A 6557-nucleotide genomic window follows, 5' to 3' on the forward strand; every position below is an offset into this window, starting at 1 on the left:
GAAGCAAGGTGGAGCTTAACTTTCAGTCCTGGTGTTTCTGCTTGCTGAGGGGTCAGAGATTTCTTTCATCCCCTAAGCAAGCAGAAGCAACAGGGAGCTTAAGTTTCAGTCCTGGGCTCCAAAAGTGCCCTGTTGTTTCTGCTTGCTGAGGGGTCAGAGAATTCTTCCGGCCCCTAAGCAAGCAGAAGCAACTGTGTATGATGGCAGAATGGAGAAGGATGCAGCTGAGGCACTGGAGGCTGGTTAGGGGCCCCAAATCAGGGGGCCCTGCCTAGCAGTCAGGGGGCTGTGCCCCCATAGGCCCCCTCGTAGTTATGGGACTGTGTTAGCTGGTGTTTAGGAAGAACAGAGGGAAGCAGGAAAAGCTTTATGTAGGAGTATGGAGAGGGGGAAATAGTATGAGGAAGGGGATACAGGTGCCTTCGTGCAAGTCCTTGCAGGTTCCCTACTATGCAACTGGCTGTGCCCCCCCCTCTCTCTGTGTGTATATATATATGTGTGTGTGTGTGTATCCTGCAGTTCCCAAAACAGGCTCAGGGTGGGTCACATCAGGAATAAAACAATTACATAATTTCTAAAAAAACTAGCTAAAACGTAAAACCAAACAGATCAATTTGCTAATTAAAAGTTCAGAGGGCAACCATTTCATAAACCTAGTCCCTAGCTGAGCAAATAATAACAGATGATAGTAGTCAAAATCAGTCATTACTCCAAATAGGATTCTTTGTGGGTTCCCCTCTTGTAATACATTAACCTATGGAATCCCCTTTCAGGGACTGTGATAATGGTTATTGGGGCATTCAAATGGGATAAGACAGATCTCTGAAGGACAGATTTATCAGCCACTATTAGCTACAATGGCTAGGTGCAGCCTCCAGACTTACAGGCCAGGTGCCACTGAACATCTGTTGCTAAGATTGCTAACTGGCCTGGGGAAAACATGTCCTGTCCTTTGCCGCAATTTATGCCTCTATTAAAGGGACAGAATATTTTTCTCCAGGCCTGATGGCAGCATGTGACCTACAACTGGGTAATGTACTGACAAGTGGTTTGTGTTAGCAGGATCATCACAATGTTGTTATTTTTGCTTGAATTCTAGAGGGGTTGGGAAGTCAGAGGAAGAGAGAAAGAAAAGAAAGATAGCTATAGACTGCAGTATCAAACATTAAGAAAGGCCCTATTTTGCAGGTTGGGGTTAAAAGTAAGCTAGAAAATGCTGGAGCCAATTGTTTTAGTGCATTCTTGTCTATGTGCCCTAGGGCATGCTGAAGCGGCTGGTCTCCCATCAATACTCCTTTTCAACTCTTTTAAGTATTCAATTTACATGTGCAACAATTAGTAGCTTTCAGGTGCATAAAAAAATCAGATCAAAGCAAATGTTCCCGTGTGTTAAAGTTTTATTAGCCATCTGAAAGGTTTTAACTGCCTTATTATAGATGCAATCTGGCCTGGGATTGAAAGTGAAGGAGAAAAATCTGATGCTGGGGGTGGGGTGTCCCAGTTAGCATGCATAGAAGTATGTATCCTTTGCTACCCAGTTCTGCTCCTGGCTCATATTTCCTCATTAACTGGAAGCAGTGGCCAGTTGCAGGGGACAGCCAGATGTTTCCATTCTCTTTGCAATGGCAGTAAAGATGCATTCCATAGGGGATGGGAATAACTGCAGCCATTTGGGGAAAGACAACCACTTCTATTTGGGGGACTGAGACAAGTGAGGTTTTGCTATGCTAGTTAACACCTGTAATGGGTGGAGACATCCAATTTTTGCTAATATAGTTAATTAAGATCCAGGGAAGATATAGGAGCTTGTAAGCCACTCTGAGACTCTGATTCAGAGAGAAGGGCGGAGTATAAATCTGCAGTCTTCTTTTTCAGAGTGACCAAGAAATCCCAAAAGTTTGAGTCTAGTGGCACTTTTAAGACCACCAAAGTTTTATTCAAAGTATAAGCTTGCACACCTTGAATAAAACTTTGGTGGACTCAGTCTTTTTTTTTTTTACTGCTTCAGACCAAGAAGGCTACCTACCTGAATCTATCTTCAGGAATTCCCAAGTCATTGTTCAAGTGGGACAAGATGCTGGTCAGACCTCTTAATGAATTCTAATTATGTATTTTCTTGTTGGTTGCTTCCTTTGAAGATCTTTTGTAGGAGAATGTTGACTTTTAAATTAACAACAAGATGTCCCAGAATGCTGAAATGTTCTCCCAGTGAAGACTAATTTTACCATCTGGATACATCATCTTGGGATTTTATGAGGACTTCAGTAACTTTACCTCACTATCAATCTGAATCTGAACCAGTCCACACATCAAGTCAATTTTCTGGATATCGCTGTACAAGTACCTGATAGATACATAAGTACCTCCTTTACAGAAAGTTAACTGACTGCTATACACATCTTCATGTTTCCAAATATCCACATTGAGCATATCCATTTTCTACAGCCATACGCTACCTTACAATCACATTTACTCCAGTTCTAGGGACAGGGACTCTCACCTGAATGATTTACAACCAGCAATCTTGGGATTACAGCCAATGGAGTGAAGAAACAGACTAATAAATCCCAACACATACCTGGAAACAGCCTATAGCAAGAGAGACTCCCAAAGAGATAACTCCTTATCACCTTCAACTGTTATATCATCAGTCCAACACAGCATTAATAATCTGCAGCCTGTTTTGGATAATACTTCTCTTGCACTAGTCTTTCCTTACTTGTAGACAGCCCCCTGACCTAAAACAGCTTCTTACAATATCTTATGGAATCTTACAATCACCAAAACCAACATATTGATCAGACCTAACAACAAACCAGCAATTTTGTCCCCATATACACTAATACAGGAACTAATAACACCACCTATACTTTCTTGGGTTCATCCACTTGCTCCTCCTTCAGTGTGATTTATGTCATATGTCGACAGTGCCCTTCCACTCTGAATGGGACAAACAGGTCAGCCTCTATACAACATTAAAGCTAATATTAATATGGTGACTTTTAGATCTGAAATAGAATATCCTGGAAGATCCATTATTTTCTGAATTTTGCAATATTCAGAAACTAATGGATCTTCCAGGATATTCTGTTTCAGATCTAAAAATCACAATTTTCATGCAAAAAAACTTCTGTGAGAGAATCTAGCGTGAAAGTGCTAAATTATAATTCATTTTGAATCTCTCTGTCTCCCCCCCCCACCCCAGTTGAAAACAACTGTTTTTCTTTGTCATTATGGATGTTTAGCAAAACTTTGGACTCTCTATCCATCAAAGGAGTTAATTATCTTACTAGTGAAAAGTCTTTGTTCTTTTTAAAAACAGATTTTAAATTTTATATATTTTTCACCCTGTACTTCCTGCATTTCATATCCCCTTTCAATTTATTTTTTAAAAACTTTATGGTCCACCTTTCTTATGGAGACTCAAAGCAGATCACAGAGTGTAAATCAATTCAAGCAATAAGATGAAACAGCCAGTAAGCAATGTAATAGGTCTAGAATGAGAGAAATCTGAAATAAAGCATTAGACATGATACATAAAGCATACAAGCTTTTCAAATCATGTACATAAATGTCTACCTATTGAGGAGCTGCTATATGCATCTGAAGAAGTCCCTGAAATGTTGTGCTTGAATAAAATGTTGCTAGTCTTTAAAGTGCCACTAGACTCCTGTCCCCCCACCCCCAAGCAGCAATAGGCTCACGCATCTAGCTCTCGGCCTGCAACTGGTACCAGGCATTTCTCAGAAACTATTCAGCTCTTTTTATGAAACAGAGAATTATCCGAGGCTGGATCTTTGCGGATTAGGAGGCAGACACCATCTTCCAATGTCTCATGGTTCTTGATCACGAAACATGGATCTAAAAGAAGATTGCCTTTCACTTAAATTATCTGTTGCCTTCACCACTGTGGGCTGAGACTTGAGGCAAGACTCTCCCTGTTTCTGGGCATCAGGCCCAGTGAGAAGGCAGCAGGTCTGTGCAGCTGTAACTGTTTTTGGTCTGCATGTCTGGTGCAGAAGGGAGCTGGCATTGCTTTGGCCTTATAAAAAAATATGGCGCTGCAGAAGCAAAATAGCTTCTGTATGGGCATGCTATTTGGCCTGAGTGAATTGCTAGAGAAAAATGTAGAAAGCTGCAAGCTCAGCTGCCATGATCCGTGCAGTCAACTATTCTTTGTTCATGTTTTTTGTGTGTGTGTTTGAGAAAGCAATTGTTCAGGCTCACCTTTGCCCCTTTGTATCATAGACTGTAGATATGTGTATGAGGATTCTTCAGAGCTGTGCTGTGGCTCATTGTGACCTACATTTTAATTTGACACTAAAAACACCTGGACCACTGCTGATGTGTGACTTCTACTACTACCCAGACTGCAGATAACTAAAGTGAAAGGCAATGTCATTTTAGATTTCTGTCCCATGAACAGGAACCCAGAGAAAATGGATACAGTCTTTATGGTCCTAGTCATAAAGTCCCAGCTTGTTATCATTCCCTGAAGCACAAAAATGGAGTGAAATTTTTTGTACTGTAATATTTTATTATTTTTATTTCCTTTTGTACCATCCTTTTCTTAACAGCTATATGCCAATAAAGGCTGACTGAATTGAATTGAGAACTATTTTGTACTAGTAGTAGAGCTTCTAGTTTTGGCTTGGGAAATTCCTGGAGTTCTGGGGAGGGATTATCGAAAGGATGTGATGCCATGGAGTCCATTCTCTGAAATTACAATTTCCTCCAGGACTGGGGAACAAATCTCTGAGCCTAGAGTTTAGGTTTAATTCTGGGAGTACTCCAAGCACCACTTTGAGGTTGGTAACAATAGGTACTAGTGGCTTGGGGATGGGGGCCTGGAAGAGATGGAAGATGGAGCAGGTCAGCCCTGGCACTGCAGTAGTAGGGAGTCACAAAGCTTCACTCTCTCTTCCCAGGACGGGGGACTCTCTCTCACCCAAATGCCTGCAGGAATAGAGCAGGGCTTTTTTTGAGCAGGAACGCACAGGAACACACTTCTGGCTGGCTTGGTGTCAGGGTGTGTGGCCTAATACGCAAATAACTTCCTGTGGGCTTTTTCTACAAAAAATGTCCTGTGTGAAACAATGGTGATGTCAGGGTGTGTGGCCTAATATGCAAATGAGTTCCTGCTGGGCTTTTTCTATAAAAAAAGCCCGGGTTGGAGGCATGAGTCTCTTTCACATTAATTTTCTTTTATGTGTTGGGTTTAACTGCAGGAAACCTAGTTTCAAACCCTAGCCTAATCTAAGAAGCTCAGAGTGGCCTTGATCAAGTCATTAGCTGTTAAACCAACCAACTTTACAGGGTTGCTGGGAAGCTAAAACATCACTCTGAATTTCTTGAGGAACAGAGTCTTGCCCATTTCTTCATCTGACTGAAGACTGGTCTCAGGGTTGGGATATAGCAAAAAGGGGAGAGAAAGGGATGAGACACAATTTGTAATGAGATCATTGTAAAGCACTAAATATGAGTCAGAAGAGCTGGATAAAGTTGCCAAATCCAATTCAAGAAATATCTGGGGACTTTGGGGGTGGAGTCAGGAGACATTGGGGGCAGAACCAGGAGCAAGGGTTTGACAAGCATAATTGAATTCCAAGGGAGTTCTGGCCATCACATTTAAATGGACGGCACACCTTTTTAAATGCCTTCCTTCCATAGGAAATAATGAAGGATAGGGGCACCTTCTTTTGGGGCTCATAGAATTGGACCCCCTGGTCCAATCATTTTGAAACTTGGGGGATATTTTGGGGAGAGGCACTAGATACTATACTGAAACTTTGGTGCTTCTACCTCAAAAAACAACCCCCCCCCCAGAGTCCCTGATACCTCCAGATCAATTCCCCATTATACCCTATGAGAATCGATCTCCACAGAGGGAATAATGAAGTGCCCAGCAGACATTTCCCTTTCCTCCCCCCCACCCCGTTTCTGGTGATTCTTAAGAGGGATTGGCATCTCTACTCTCGAGTTGCTGCCAACTTCTTCAAAGTAACACAGACACACCATCCCAATCGGAGACTGAAGCCCCCGGAGGTGGAAAGTCACATCGTGGCTGTGGGGGCATGTCTAGGTGTGAGTCTAGTGGCACTTTTAAGACAACCACTTTTAAGGGCGTGTCCTTCTTGGGTCTGCTGAGGTGGCCGGAGCGTTGGCATTGTGTTTGGGTGCGGCGGCGCTAGCCGCTGAGGCTCGAGGTTTTGGCCTTCCCCGCTCTCTCTGCGGGGCATTGTTCGGGCCTCCCCCTCCTCGCTGCCGCAACTGCGGCTCCACCAGCTTCCCCGGGCCCGGGGGCGGGCACGTCGGCTTCTTGAACTGGCGGATGTTTTGGCCAACAGGGTCTCGCCAGGAGGCTGCGAGGTATGTCGGGGCCCTGGGGGGTGCGGGGGTAGGGGGCACTTCAGGTGGAGTCCCATTTCAGCCAGGACAGGACAACTCATGTGTTCATAAATGCAAGTTGGTGCTTTTATGCCAAAATAAAAGGTCTTTCCAAGCCTGGTTATAATGTTAATGGAGGCTGGAGAACAGGAGACTGGATTAGGTGAAAA

The sequence above is a fragment of the Heteronotia binoei genome, chromosome 8 (genome assembly GCF_032191835.1).
Source record: "Heteronotia binoei isolate CCM8104 ecotype False Entrance Well chromosome 8, APGP_CSIRO_Hbin_v1, whole genome shotgun sequence".
Classification (NCBI taxonomy): domain Eukaryota; kingdom Metazoa; phylum Chordata; class Lepidosauria; order Squamata; family Gekkonidae; genus Heteronotia; species Heteronotia binoei.